This window comes from Perna viridis, chromosome 13, assembly GCF_037379345.1.
Source record: "Perna viridis isolate PV_CMFRI_1.1 ecotype Kerala chromosome 13, ASM3737934v1, whole genome shotgun sequence".
NCBI lineage: Eukaryota > Metazoa > Mollusca > Bivalvia > Mytilida > Mytilidae > Perna > Perna viridis.
Window position 1 is genome coordinate 18,845,095 of NC_142457.1, and position 16,539 is coordinate 18,861,633.

Here is a 16,539-nt window from a genome sequence, read left to right on the forward strand (position 1 = left end):
GAGAGTGGGCAACAAGCAGACATGCCCAATGTCTTACCTGTTTAGCAAGATGTTTTCTGTCAACAAGGCATGAAAATATTTTAACGATTAGAACATCCTGGAAAATGTACACCTTAAAAGGTGGAAGACAATCAGACAATGCTTACCATCTTACTTGTCTCTCAAAAAATATACTATCACCAGATATCACAAGGGGTTGGGAAGTCAAGGGGCTATGGGCAATTGAAAACAGAAAATGGTCCCTTAACATAAAATAAATTTATATGGTATGTTACCAAATGGCCCTTTCAAATTTAAAATATCTTTCCAAAATCCTAAAAATGGCCCCTTCTCAAAATTTTCTTCCCAATCACTGCAGATATATCAAGATGACCAATTTTGGGGTCATATATGTCCATGGTGGATTAAAAAAAGCCTATTTTGCCCAAGATACCAGAGGGAATAAGTATGAACCATTAAATACATATTTTGAACCATAGCCCAGTTCTCCAGTGCTTTAGGTGCCAAACTACAATTCTACACTTGATAGCAAAATTTTCAAATTTTAAAAAGCTTGGTAAGCCTCAGGCTAAAAGTTTCAAAATTCACCTTCACAAGTGTAGAAACACTGAATGATGTCTTCCACTCTGTATTCTTATTTCTAAAGACTTATTGTATATCAATATAACCTTATTCAATATCTGTGTCTAGAGATAAATGAAGGTGCCTCAATGTCTTCACTGTCTGGAAACATAATTTTCTTTGACTGCTGAACATGGCACATATTTCAATTTGTTTACTAAAAAAGATAATAGTCTATAGCTTACGTGTCATTTCCATTCCTGAATGTTGAAAAATTGTTAAAAAATGCTCATATATGTTTGTATAATTCTACTATTATATTATATATATAATTGATTAACCAACTTTCACATTGGTTAAACAACTGTTAATGGCAACATTTTCAAAACATTTTAGATTTTATCATCAGTCCCAAATTTAGTCATCTATAAGTGTCATCCGAGGAGACTCTAAATTGACTAGAATTTCAAATTTTTAGAGTCTGGAGGCCTGAAAAATATTAAGAATTTTTTTTTCCTATCCAGTCTGTTAATAGTATGAAGCAGCCTATTATCAGAGTATTTTTAATTAATTGGGATTTTACCCAATTTCAAGCACTTTTTGACCCAGACATATTTTTTAAAAGAAACAATTTACCATAACAGAAGAAGAATGAGTAGAAAAATGTCAATTAAAGGAGGATTCTGTATAAATTCAAAGTATCGATTCATCTCATTCTAAAAAAATAGGGCATTAAAGGAACATTAAATGACACCCCATCATGTAATGGTGAAAAATGGGGGATGGCAAAATGTTCAAAATGGTCTTACTTGAAAACTACCTTTTATTATCAAATAGCACACAAAATTTTGTTTACAATATATGCCCAGTCTACTGTTAAAGTACTTAAAGATTAAATTAAAGTTTATTTTATTCACCTACATTTAAGACTTTTGACAAAAGTAAGGGGTCAGACGTGCAAGCTTTTTTTTAGCAATATAGATGCGGGTGACGGTTACATTTGATTGGCAGTTATTATTAGATCAGTCAAAATAGATGGTATAGTAGCTTATGAAATTTGACTTCTTGGAAAATTTTTGATTTCTTGTTTTTTTCTGTATTCTGGGATTTTCTACTTTTAAACATTTGTTTTTTAAAGTGGACAGCATGTCCTTTTTGATTACTGCACTGGAAACGTATCCGTTTTTTATATTTATGTAAGGATATATATAGATAAGGATGACGCGTCCCTTGGTGTCTTTTAGTGTATAACTTTATCTTAGCAGTTTTTTCATGAAAGTAAACATGTGAAAGGAAGTAATTCATAGTTTATCTGACGTTTGATGATCTATTTTGAAGTTGTGCTGATGACTTCCTCAAGTCTATAGTTTATATATTTTTATTTACATAACTTCAATATGGGACCATTACGTAAGAAACAATCACGTGTAAATTACGAAAGGTTACGAAGAATTTTGAAAGGTTCCAATGTTCATTTGGAGGATCAGATTTCAGAAGATAATGTTACGTCATGCAACTTCAATGCTGTATCCCATTATGCATCATCACAAGATGTAAACAATGGCGATAGGGTTAAAACTTTAACTGATATTGTGTCTTCGCTGACGAGCAATATACAAACGCTACAGTCGACAGTCAAAGTGTTATCAAACAATGTAAACAGTCTGTTGAACGAAAGATGCAAAAATCAATCTATCCAACAGGAAAATGAATACAGGAGAGACATTTCGCATTCCTTGGTGCTGGTTCCAGTTCCGGATCATACGATTGGAATGAATGGTTCGGTCGAAGACAGCCAGAATTTCACGTTGGAAAGCGCTTATAGAGCTTTTAATTCTCCAAATCAGTTTCATTCTCAAGGTCCTTCAACAGCTTCTGGAAGTGAAGCTGAGACAAAACAATTACGTTCGGTCGTCCAGACGTTTTGCAGCTGATTCGCTCCCCTTTATTGAGACGGTGTCTCTGCAGATAAGGAGAAATATAATTGCAGGTAGGGATATTAACCTTGCTTCTCTGCTTATTCCGTACTACGCTGGCTCAGGAATGAATGAAAGTAATGACTCAGATAAACATTCTAAACCTGATCACAGAATCATGAGAAATCTTTCAATAGGGGAATTTATCCAGGCTTTTGGAATTTTTAAAAATGTGATGTGTGGTGCCTTTCCACAGCGTCGACAGGAACTGGACTTATATGAACGGGTTATTGTGGAAATGGCCACTAGATATCCAGGAAAAGGTTTCTATGAGTACCATAAGAAATTCTCCCTTGATGCAGCTGCTCATCTTCGGTACAACAACATTTTGATTGATTGGTCCATTCGAAACAACACACTCTTTTGCAAACACAAAGCCTTCTTGTAACTTGTGTGGGAGTGTTTTTCACTCTGCAAATTTTTGCAACCAGCCTTCTGGTCAGCATAATGCTCCTAGGATTAATGAAGTGGACCTGTACAGCCAGGACAGAGTTTCTTTCATGGGGAGAGTGATATGTAATAATTTCAATGGTACGAAAGGTTGCTTAGTGCCCCTTTGCAGGAATTTACATGTGTGTGTTTCTTGTAAGGGGGACCATGCTAAGATGAACTGTCCCATTGTTTCAAAATGGGGGACTTGGGTCTCAGAAGAATGGGGCCCGGAGTCATAACAGAAATTAATCACAGGAAACCAGTTCCTATTTTCTAATCAAACAATCAGTTATTACACCAGTGAATATTCCACTGTTAGAGAACAAACTTTCTAATTATCCAGACAGTGCTTTCGTGTTTTATCTTGTATCAGGTTTGAAGTATGGCTTTTATACTGGAATAGAGAAGCTCCCTGATGAGTCAATTTTTGAAAAAAATCAGCTTGTGCTAATCATGAATCCATTTCAGAAATCATAAATATTGAATTAATTAAGGGATAATTCACTGGCCCTTTTGCCTCTATTCCTTTCGATAAATTCCGAGTTAATCCTATTGGCTAGGCAGAAAGCAAATATAGCAAGAAGAAACAGGTTATTATGGACCTGTCTGCGCCTCATAATGATGAGGAAAACCCTAGTTTGAATGAACTTATTAACAAGGAGGATTTCTCTTAGAGTTATGCCTCTATAGACGATGCAATCAGGTTAATTAAAAAGTGCAGAGAGGGTGCTCTTTAATCAAAACAGACATAACTGATGCTTTTAAAATCATGCCACTAGCACCAGACATGTGGCCGTACCATTGTATTCAGTGGAATCAGCAGTTTTATTTCTTTAATCGTTTAGTTTTTGGCAGCAGGTCCAGCCCAAAAATTTTTGATAATTTCTCTAGTGCTCTGTGTTGGATAGCAGAAAACAATTACCACATTGAGAATATTTTACATTTACTAGATGGTTTTCTAGTTATTGTGCTGAAAGATAAGGATGCGGAGGCTATTAAGAATAAGTTTTTGAACATTTTTCATTTACTGGGAGTTCCTTTGTCAGAAAAGAAAACTGAGGGCCCATCACATGTTTTAGAATATTTGGGTATAATTTTAGACACTGTTAAAATGGAAGCTCGTCTACCAGCAGAAAAAGTCAGACGAATCCAGGAAGTAATAGAAAATTTTAGCAAAAGACGTTCCTGGACTAAGCATGAACTTTTAAGTCTCCTTGGACATCTTAATTTCGCTTGTAGGGTTATACACCCGGGACGTTCATTCATTAGTCACCTGATTAAGTTATCAACAACTGTCTCTAAGTTATCACATTACATACATTGAATCACGGTAGATCTGATTTAATCATGTGGTCAGCATTCCCAAAAAATTGGAATGGAGTCTCCTTTTTCTTAAATGATGATGTCACTTCAGCAGCAGATATTAATTTATTCACAGATGCAACAGATATTTTTTATGGTGGTTTTTCAATAACCATTGGTTCCAAGGATATTTTCCTAATTCTATTTTAATGGAAGAACAAACTTCTATGGCTTTTTGTGAGTTGTACCCTATTGTAATGGCATGTGTGTTGTGGGGTCATCAGTGGAGCCGTTTACGAATTGTGTTTTATTGTGACAATATGTCTACAGTGGAAATTACTAACAAAGGTCGATCTAAAATTCCAAGCATTATGAAGCTGATGCGGATGAAACATATTGAAGGTGTCAAGAATAATCTAGCTGACGTCCTATCTCAATTCTAGATGATCACATTCAGGGATTTGGCTCCTCTAGCAGATGTTCTCCCAACTTCGAGCCTGGAGCCTGTTGCGTTACTAATGGTCTAGATAAACCATTGGAGGATCTGTGGGAAGCTTTTTTAAGCAATAGCACAAAACAAGTATATAACACTGGTTTTAATCATTTTAAGAATTTTGTTATCATGAATAGATTAGTGGATTCCTGTCATTTGAATACAGGGTTATTTTTTCCTCTGTTTAATGAGGACCATTTATTACTGTTTGTAACATAGTATAAAAAATGTTTTGAATTTGAAACATGACACTATTAAGTTGTATCTAGCAGGAATAAGACATTATTGTTTGAGATATAATCAGTTCGATCCTTTAAGGGAAACAGATAGGCTGTCTTTTATCTTAAGAGGAATTAAAAGAACACAATGTAACAAGGAAAAAACAAGGTTGCCTATTACAGCAAAATTTTTGACACAGCTATGTAATGTGTTGAAACAGATAAATTGTTCACCTTTTATTGATCAGATGGTTATGTGCTTTTAAAATGGCCTTTTGTGGATTTATGAGATGTGGAGAATTCACATGCAATAGCTCACACCTAAATGATTATTTAAGAATGTCAGATGTAACTATTGATAATGATAGGAGGTGGTTTGTCATCCATTTAATTAAGTCCAAATGTGATCCATATGGCAAAGGTGTTAATGTCAAAATTTTTGAAAATTGTACCTTGTTTCCAGTTAAGAATATGTCCGATTATGTATTGTTAAGGAGGCAAACTGGAGCTAAATGTTCGTCTCCGTTGTTTTTAGAGACAAAATTTATTGACGTCCCACTATCAAGGAGCTCATTTATTTTTTATTTGAAAGAGTTGCTTACTAAATTAAATTATGATGAAACTCTATATTCTGGCCACTCATTTAGAATAGGTGCAGCCACTTCAGCAGCTGATGTGGAGGATCACATTATTCAGGCCTTAGGCAGATGGAACTCAAATTGTTATTTCAGATATATTCGAACAGATCAAAATATTGTAGAACTTGCTCAAAGTGATATATGTATTTCATACGTTTCATGTAATTTGTATTTTGGAAACAAATGTGTTAGGGTGGTGATATGAGTCCTAATACTTGCAACATTGTACTGTTGTGTTCTAGTTTTTTTCAGTATCTTTTACTGCTAATGTTTTTTATACTAATAAAAGTGTATATTGTCTATGTTAATTCTCTTGGGCTTCACTCATACATGGTAAATTCATGCATTCGCTTATTTGGCCGGCATAATTTCAGGAAATCGTTTTCCCATCAATTCATTATACATCATAGTGTAGGTTTTCTTATGTTTTACAAATTTTAATGTTAGCGAAAAGGATAAGATGTTGGGCTCTATCATATCACTCAGAGTCGGAATCTTCCACTCTTCTAAACTTGTAGGGCTCCACCACAAGTTTTTCCCCTCTGTTGGATCTACCACAGAGCTATTTATCTAGTTAAGCGAATCATTGGTTAGCATTGTCGGTTGTTATTATGTACATAGTATCTAAGTCCTCAGAGTTATGTTTAAGTATCTCAGATTAATATTTGTATCTGTAGTTTAAGTTAAGTTTTTAGGACATGTAGGTTGGTATGAGTTTTTAGTGGAGTCCTAGTTGCTCATTTGTTTTTGTTACTTTGTATGTATGATTTTAGTTACTTTATGTTCTTTGTTGTGTATATCTGTCTTCCATGTTTAGTCTTTGTCCCTGGATTACATTCTTTTGATTACCGCTATAACCTTGGATCCCTTGATTACTCTTTGAAGTCTATAAAAAGTATCATGGAAATTTTTCACCATATTTACTCTTTTATGTGAGAAAAGTTAAAATGTACGCAAGCCTAAAACTAATCAATCAATACTTCCGCAAAGAAAACTTACCCAATGCAAGGGGAATAACTCAAATTCTCTGCATATACATACCTAAGGTTTTTCTTTACAATACTAGTATCAATACTACTTCAAAAATATGAACACTGATCTCTTGAAGAAATAAATAAATATTCCACTTTTAAGACACTGGAACAAATGAAATATACTGTGAGATTCACTATGACTACTAAAGTCTGAAATTATATGTAATATGATATATCTAAATAAGGCTTTTCCTAAAATATTAAATGGTTGTAAAAAAAATTTCTTGCAAAAAGTGTTACAATAATTTTGTAACAGACAGACTGACTTGAACACTGAAAAAACCTCACAATTAAAACAAAATAGCCCTTTCTCATCAGGAGTAGGGGTATATTAACCCCAATATCCAACAGGAACACTATTTTGACTATCTTTAGACCAGTGGGCCAATCAAAACCTGAGCAAGAATATAAATTTTCCAGCATTTTCCTTTAACAATCAAATAAATAACTAATTTCTAGAATTATAGTTTTTTTTTTTTTTCTTACTGGCTAAAAATGAAACTGCGTGTCAAACTGTTCTTGTTTAACCCCGTGCACACATTTGGCGGCAACGAAATTCATTGACAACGTAAGCAATATCTATGTAATACATTTGTGGTAGCTGGAACTTTTTTTTTTTTTCAAAATTGAATGCAAAAAGGGGAAGTTAACATTGGCCATCGCCAAATCACTTATAAAACATGAGATATATCAATAAAGCAAAATACAGAATTTGAAAATCAATTGATCTATTCAGAGATGAAATTCAGAGGAATAAAATGAAGGTTGGACAGCCAAGGTTATCCCTATTTCCATCCACTGGTTGAATTGAGGTATAAAAATTATGATCTTCAAAGACAATATAATAGCATATCACAATCTTTGTCAATATAGTTTAAACAAGGTATTATTTGAATTTGGAATTATTTTGGAATTTAAAAAAACGACAAAAAATAAATTTGTAAAACTAACCCTTACTGAGAAGGTTAGTCATGCTGGCATAGCTAAGGAGTAGGGTTAGTTGGATAACAAAAGTCAAGGAAATTTTTAACTTACTAACCCCCTTCGCCATTATGGAATGACTAGTAGGGGTAAGTTTTATAAATAACTTTTTACTTATTTTCTTAAATCAAAATAATTCCAATTAACCTTGTTTTTATTTGACTTCTTTCTTATCTTTAAAATCAATCTTAAGAAATAAGAAATCTGTCAGTAATGGCTCACAAGTGTACCCCTATTTTCAATCACAATACAAGAAAAATAAACAAAGTCCGCGGTAACCAGAAAGTTATGGTTGAAATTCTCTGAAAATAAAATGCACCATATGGCATACCTACAGGAAGAATATGTACAAAGTACAAATTTCAAGCCGCTGCGATAAGTCGTTGCTAAGAAAACTGTAAAACTGTGGTGGAAAAAATAGCTACTGATGAAACACCATCACGGGTAAAACAGTGGAACTTAATGATATAATTATCTGCATATAATAGCATGGCGTAATACAATTACATTGCTGTATAGTACAACTAAATGCCATATTTTATATAGTGTACTATTTTGTAAGTCAAATGTAAAAAAAGAAAAAAAGGAAAAATATTAATAATAAATACAAAATTATCAACAAACAAAAAGTAAAGTGTAAATGCATTGTAAACCTGGTACAAATAAGAAATCAATTTGGAGGGTTCTGTTTCAGAGTTGTCTCTCTTTTCATATTCTACAAAGCATGAAATCTTGGCCAGCAAAATTATATAAAGCCTGTCAAATTTCATGGGGTTTTACAAAAATACTCATATATAAAATGTTTTGAATCTAATTTCTGGCCTGATTCTTTACAAAAAGTTTAACATCACTGACATTTACAATGGTATATAACATTAAGATTTCACTTGTCCCAGGATATCTTAGTGAAACTTTGAAAATTACTTTTTTAACGTGTAAAGTAATGGGAATGTTAGAAGTGGTTAGTGAGAGCTAACTGTGTAGAAAAATAGAAGACCTAGGAAGTATAAACAGGGGTTCTAAATACAAGTGGTCCATGTCCAGGATTTTCAATTTCTAATATAGGACCTTTGAAATGTCATGACTCAAGATCCAGGACCTCCAACACTTTTAATTGACATTTGTTTAGAGACTGTTGATTTTCTTCAGTGGACCACTGATGTGTAACTTTGAAAAGTCCAGGCATCAATTTCACAAAAAGTCATAAGTGTAAAGTTATAATAAGTAATGACATCACAACCTAAAATAGCATTGTGACATCATAAAGTACGATCAATTTCATGCTTACAACTTTTTGTGAAACCGGCGCCAGGACCCTCTACTCTTGAAAGTAAATCTGTATCCCTAAATAGGTTTTTTAGTATCTAGAGTAGAAACCCATTATTGAATAGGAGTGCTAATTAATACTTTTTTTTTAATTTAGAATAGCTAACATCAAAATTTCTGGAATAGCAGTAGAGCAATCCATCTTACCACTAAACTCTGGCGGCACTGTGTGATATCTGAAAGCGTACATACATAATAGAACAATAGAGAAATATATGGCTTACCTTACTTGTCTTCAGACAATTAATTATCTTCAAACTTACCTGAAAGTAAATAATAGAATATAACATTATTATGACTTAAATCAAAAATTATTATTAAAGTTTACAACCACTCACAGTTGGCAAGTTATCTCCCCTGCCCAATTTGTGGATCCATGCCGTTTAATGCCATCAAGTCACATTTCTGCACACAGTTTTGCCATAAATTAAAATGCTTTATGGAAAGAAAAAAAATCCAATACTAAAACAAATTTACAATATATTCAAAGGTGCATTTTCTTCATCAGTTGCATATAAAAAATACCAATGTATGCAAAAAAAAGTTTTATCATAATCCTGTTGGAAAAGTCTGCTTTGCCCATGATGTGAAAACACAACAAAAAGGCTGTCAAGTCCATATCACACTTAATGATGGGCAAGTTATCTCTCTTGCCCATGATGAGGATCAGCACCACCTTAAGACAATCAAAAATGTTAAAAGAATGGATATCAAAGAGACAACACAGTGATGAAAAATGTCAGCTCAAGGCCACCCATGGGTCTTCAATGAATGACGAAGAAACCTTAACACCACAGGGCAAGCTGCAACTTACAAGTTTTTATTTCCAAAAATTATCTCCCATATCTAAATTGTGAATTGGAACTACATGAAGTCCTTCGATATCATTTGTTTTACTTGGACAGCATCTTAAAATTGATAGTCTTGACACGAACTACAGAATGGAAGAATGAAATGGGCAAACATTAAAACCTCAAATCTCCAGCACTTGAGGATAGCTTGCTTCCTTTATGGAATTAAGCCACTTGTATCAGATGTTCTGTCATTTTTTTTTTTATTTTATTTTATTTTATTTTTAATCATATCTATAGAAAAAAATACAAGTTTTCTGCAAACACAATATAGGCTGAACACAAGTAGACACCAAATACAATCTACCACAAAACTCTGAAATTATGAAATGTAAGTATCTACATGTTTACAATATAACTTGAGTTCTTTGGTTATAAATGGGTAAATACAAGTTTTTGTGGCATGCGATTCGAAAAAAATCCACATGATATTTATTATCTATGATGATATAGCTGTACTGTAGAAATCTGTTTTAATTCTTGTCCAGTGTTTTCAAAAACATTTTTTATCATGAGTTTTTATACAATAAACAAGCAAATAAGGCAAAGGGAAATAACTCAGAACATACTTTCTTTTTTTTTTAATTCAATACAAACAACAAATAATCTTTCTTTGGTTTTCAAAACACAAATTCACAAAAATTATCCAACAAAAATGGGGGACATTTTATTCCCAAGAACACTTCTTGGATCTTCCCTCGATTTCCCAGATCCAATAAAATGCTGTTGTCACAAAACAATTACAATGACTAGTATGATCACTTCAAAACAAAATTAATAAGTTTTTAGACAGAAAAATCAATTTTCGTCATTGGCACAGATTACAGTTCTGGAATTTATTACTTTTATATGAAGATGAATAAGTTAAAAAGCTATGTTTATGACATAAATATCCAAGAATCTTAATTAAAGATGGAGAGAATTAGCATTGAAATATGGAAAAAAGTCATTCCTATCTTTATAACTTTATAACTTTATATCTTTATATCTTTATAACTTTATAACTTTTTATCTTTATAACTTTATAACTTTATATCTTTATAACTTTGATTCCAATTTCGACAACTTACTTTCAAGAATTGATTATTGTCAGAGCAAAATAATTTACATATAAGTTATAAAAGGATCCAGAGCAACATGCAGCATGACACCATAAAAACCTGTCACCTTAACCTTAGGTAAAATGATAAAACCAGGGTATTAATAGATACTCTGCCACGTATTGGTGAAAAAAGGGGGAGAGCAAAATGTTCAAAATAGCATAACTCAAAAATTATATCTTTGATTTTGCTGAAAATTGAACTTCACCTGTATTTAATAACTGCAAAGTTTAAAAAATTGATAGAGCCAGTCTGAAGAGTAATCATCTTGAAACTATTTGGAACAGACAGACAGACAGCCCAACTCACAATTTTTCATAGAGTACCACATAATACCTTGCCACTTCATGTGGTAGGATATAAAAATCTCAAGAATATCATCTTGAAACTATTTGGAACAGACAGACAGACAGCCCAACACACAATTTTTCATAGAGTACCACATAATACCTTGCCACTTCAGGTGGTAGGATATAAAAACCCTGAAAAAAATAGGGTTCTAATTCTTCATAGACTTAATATAGTTTGATCATAATCAGTTGAGAATGCTGATTCTTGTGTATTGATAATAAGGTTTTATTTAAATTATCATTCTGAATTTTATCTTTATTATTTTATTCATTACCCTATGTCTACTCTGATAAAAAAAAAATTAGATGGTTTACTTTTAAACTGCACCATAAAGACAACCTAAGATAACCTTGAAACCATATATACTGCATAAATCCATGTAATGCAACCCAAATGACAAATAAAGCATTATTTTATCCATTGTATATGGCATCCTTACTAAAACAAAATGATCACCCTGATACCACAAGTTCTACACAATTCCCAAGGACAACGGAAGGCAAATTAAGTATTATTTCACAGAACGTATATGTACCTAATGGGAATGAAGCATCTGCAGTATATAATATCTATGTATGTAGGGAGTCTGAAGTACGAAGGCTCAAAATCGTTGTGTCATACATGACCTACATAATTAGTAAGTAATTGTTTGAACTTTTAACGCAAGGGTAGGGCAACACAGGCCAGCACCACAAAAACTTGAAAAGTCAGAGAAAAATTCTTAACTGTTTGTGACATTACCAATTTCAGAGGCTGTTATTTGAGTTAATATGGAAGTTGAAAATATTCTCAGACTTAAGGAGGTAGACCTAGGGTAAGGGACATAACTCTTGAAATCAGTGATACGCTTGTATCGAATTAAATTTTACTATAGCCTATCAAGCTTTGAATTAACACAGAGTGAAAAATTCCAATGATTTGTAAGAGTTGTGTTCCTTACAAAGGTCTACCTCCCTACGTATTTTTAAAAGTTTTGTGGTGCCCATGCAGGCCTGCTGTTCTAGGAGGTCTTACATATTCCCACTGGTCGAGACATCACTCATAGCAACATTGTAGTGCAGCATCAACTGTGTTGACATTTCACAAAAACTCATTGGTAAAGCCTCTACAGGCAAAATTAATTCACATGATTTTTATAATAATTTCACGATTTTCAATTGAATCAAGCAAACAAACTTTGTGACACGAGTTCACATGAAATTCACATAATCGAGCATTCATGTGAAATCCATGTGAATTTTTCACATGAAGTTTATGTTAAGTGAATTTCCCATGATAATCAGGTTAACTGTATGTGAAGTTCACATCAATTTTGGGTGAAGCTTGATTAAAATAAATTTCTTGCCTGTGTAAAATCATATTAACACTTCCCAATAAAACCAGCAAAAAAGACAAGTTAAATTATTTATTCCCTAAAATGTACACATTTTTAACAAAACAAAAAATGACAAAGTTTGTGCACAATTTCTAATGATCCCAACCAGAAGACTCTTAATAATAAGCCTTAGTTCAAACTATCTAAATGTCTGTAAGAAAACCAATCTAATTATAACTAGATCTTGAAATTTGTCCACTACTTTCCTGCATTCAAGCGGGAACGTAGTGGACAAATTACAAGATCTAGTTTTAATTAGATTGTAAGAAAACATAACGGATCTACAATTTGCTGGAACATCACCAAAAGACAAATAACACCTCACTTGATAGAATGTATATACCACAATCTATCTCCTTGTTATTTAATCAAGTTCCGATTCATTTACTGAAGAAAACCAGAAAAGGAAGTGAAGAGATGTATCCACCAATTACCCATATCAATAAATCACAGTGCTGTCAACATGTTGATTTATAAAAAGATCTACAAGATTTCAACATTTATTCATGAGTTTAGTCAAGGAAGATTTGATCATTTTTTGCAAAAAATTCCAGCACGAACAATGATGACGTTAAGGAGGGTGGATTTTGTATTCCTTTGATCAAACAACAGTCACCTGATAAATTTTGCTTTCATCATTTAGATTTTACAGTGAGTTGACTGTGACCTCTGACCTTCCTGAACTGGAAAACCCAAAAGCTTTCTTTATTCTATCACACTTAAGTGGTCATCTACTGAAACTCCTAACTGATAATTTCTACTATGTGAAGGAAAAATTCTCCTACATCAGTTTAACTGTATGAGTGAAGGTGTTGATTTAAATGACCACAAAGTTTAAGCTCCATTGTTATAAATTCCATAGATGAAGGGCTATTCCAGTTCATTAAGGTCAGATGTCAAAGTCAACTCACTGTAAATCTGTTTTTAAAATTAGTATATTTTACTAAATTTAGCAGTTCATCAGATAATTAGCTGTACAATCAATCATTCAACAAAAGGATATCACAGACAACTCACTGTAAATCTTTTTCTAAAAATAGTATACTTTACTAAATTTAGCAGTTCATCAGGTAATTAGCCATTCAATCAAAGGATATCCAACTCATTTGCCCTAAACATCATAACTACTGGAGAGCAAAGATCTGGTAGTAACAGAGGCCCACAATTTTGTAAATTTCAAAATAAAAAAAGCCATTATTCTTGACTAATATATGCATATACATAATAATTAAATTTCTACAGTAATTTAACGTTAAATTGGAAAAGGTTTTGGTTAAAAATGATATTTACCATATAACTGGGAAGTTTTGCAGAAACAAATTCTTGTGGTTTGGTGTCAAAAATATGCATTTTAATTTCACAAAATATATTTTTTGCATTTTATAGTGGTACTTGGGAAACTTATCAATAATCCTGGGTTTCTTTTGGTAAAGTTGAATTGAGATTATATTATAAGACATATTTTAGCAGTCTTTTTGTAAATTTCACAAAAAAGTGGACTCCTGCAAAATTTTAGATGAAAACAGTACAGTATCAGCATTATGGAACCAAATCTGAGACAGATGGACAAATTAACAAACTTCAGGAATATGATATAGTACTCCTCATTGGGCTTGGATATAGTAAAAATAAAGCCTGCATTATATTATTTCATTTATTTTTTTTTCACCCTCAATTATTTTAAACCAGTACCAACCCCTTTAATGGAGAAGTTTTACCATATATCTGCAGCAATATCTCAAATTTATAGCAACACGTCAATATTTAATTAAACCAAGTCTCGGGAGACACAAGTATATCTATAGATGTTACATGGTCCTCTGGTGTGTTTCTTGGATTTGTCAATCTCCGACCTTTTCTAGATCTGGTTACATCACCTTTGACAAGTAATATATTAAGAAGCACTGCAACTGATTTCTAGGAAAATGTCAAGAGTTGATACCAAATAAAGAGTTCTTGGTTACAGATTCAATGAGATTCTGTCTATTTATATTGGCGGTCCCATCTGAACAATTCAAATTATTATGGTAAAAATAGTTTATTTTTTGTTGTAAGCTCATTTTTGTACCCTAGATGTGAGATCTGTAGTTTTAAATGTCCAGGTACACAGCCAAAACAGTCATGCATGAGAATCATATGATTATCATTTGAATTGAGTGTGATAAACATATGTTTCAATTAAGAAATAAATCACAAAAACCTGATTTTATCATTGTTTTACCACATGCTGCACATTTATGCAGCATGTTTTTACCCCAAGCAATAGAGTAATGATAAAATGGAGTTACTGTGATTTATTTCGATTCTAATAGGACTTAAGTACTTTATATTTTTGAATAGACACAGCCCATGTGTTGCACAAAATGTTGGTCATGTGTTTATCACTTTTTTACCATGGCTGTGGTCCAATTAGCTTTGAAGCACGTCATATAAGAATTAACATATGATCATATGATTATCACATGACAATCATATGTCGGCAAGTCAATATTTTCATATCATTATGATATGATTATTATTATATGATTATCATATAAATCAAGAAACATATTATTATCATATATGGCATTTTTGGCTGCCAATGTACCCATTTGTTGATCTGTCTTTAAAGGAAACTTGAAGAACTCCACATGCTTTCGTCAGGTTGTTATTTTTTTTTTCAACATCTATCCTTATGTAATTTCCAGAGAATAACATGAGAAATAATTGAAATGTGTTTTTCATAAATACTTTGCGCAGCTGTATAAGACATAATATAAGAGTAATCAAGGGAACAAGGTTCAGGCAGAAATGAAAAGAGTATACCGGTATCCCAAGGATAAAGACAGGACAGAAGAAACAGACACACACAACAAACAACATAGACCAAGTGCTTCCATAGGGTGAGCGTTCTCTGCTTTTCTAAAAATACCTGCTGAGTTGCTTATAAAATGTTATTAACATGCAGATCACATGATCAAATTACAATTCTCCAGTTATGCCTAATTAAACACAAGACATCCTTCATTTTCTTAGGCTTTTATTATTTCATAACCCACAATGTGGTGGTATCAATTAGTTCCCATTAGAATATTCTTATTTTGCTACTTTCTATGGAAAACCTAGGATACCACTATAAAAAAGAAACAAATTCTGCACTTTAGTTTCTTTCTATGGAAGTCCAATAATGCCATTATAAAAGAAAATTGCACTTAAGCACACATGCTAATAACTTAATAAGTTTATATCATCTTGCCACAAAAGTTACTTTGCAAGTTTTTTTCAGCTTTTTGCCTGACTATTAAAATTATCTATACTTCATTTATTACTACGCAAGTTATTTCAGATTTAACTGATTTTGCCTAACTATTAAAAGTGTCTTTACTTAATTTGTTATTGGTAAACACATTTGTTGTTCTGTTCTAAGATTATATCACTGCTTCTTTGACAAGATATATATGAAATACAGAACAACATCCTTAGGGAAATCAATAATAGCAGCTTAATCTTAAGTTGAGCATAGCCGTACTTATCTTAAATCCAAAGATGTTTTATAGTAGTGTGCTCACCTCAAGTGCCGATTGGCGGTTTTTACAGTCTTGACTATCCTTAAGGAGATTGTATTAGTAGATGTCTGTTAGTACTTGGAGGTAGCAGATCCAAGCCTTCAAGATACCTCACCAAAAAACTATGTATGTTTTACTAGCAGTTGGGCTGCTCTGTTGACACTCTAGCCTACTCCCAGACCCCACCTAGGCCTGGGAGTGTTTCCCAAACTGTAACTGTTTGGAGCTACATCAATGTGTAGAGTGTGCGCCTCAAGTCTGGGAGGTCCTTGGATTTATACCTGGCAGAGTCACGCCAAAGACTTTAAAATTGGTAATTGTTTCTTCTTGGCAAGACAGATGGTATTTAAGGGGAT

At 32.8% G+C, this 16,539-nt stretch overlaps 1 protein-coding gene and 1 pseudogene across 2 annotated transcripts in view; one reads left to right on the forward strand and one right to left on the reverse strand.

Moving 5' to 3' along the window:
• LOC148599833 (dual specificity calcium/calmodulin-dependent 3',5'-cyclic nucleotide phosphodiesterase 1A-like) overlaps positions 1-16,539 on the reverse strand; it is a 344,294-nt gene that overhangs the window by 255,510 nt on the left and 72,245 nt on the right. The gene's annotated exons all lie outside the window — the stretch shown is intronic.
• LOC148599834 (uncharacterized) lies at positions 1,561-5,825 on the forward strand (annotated as a pseudogene).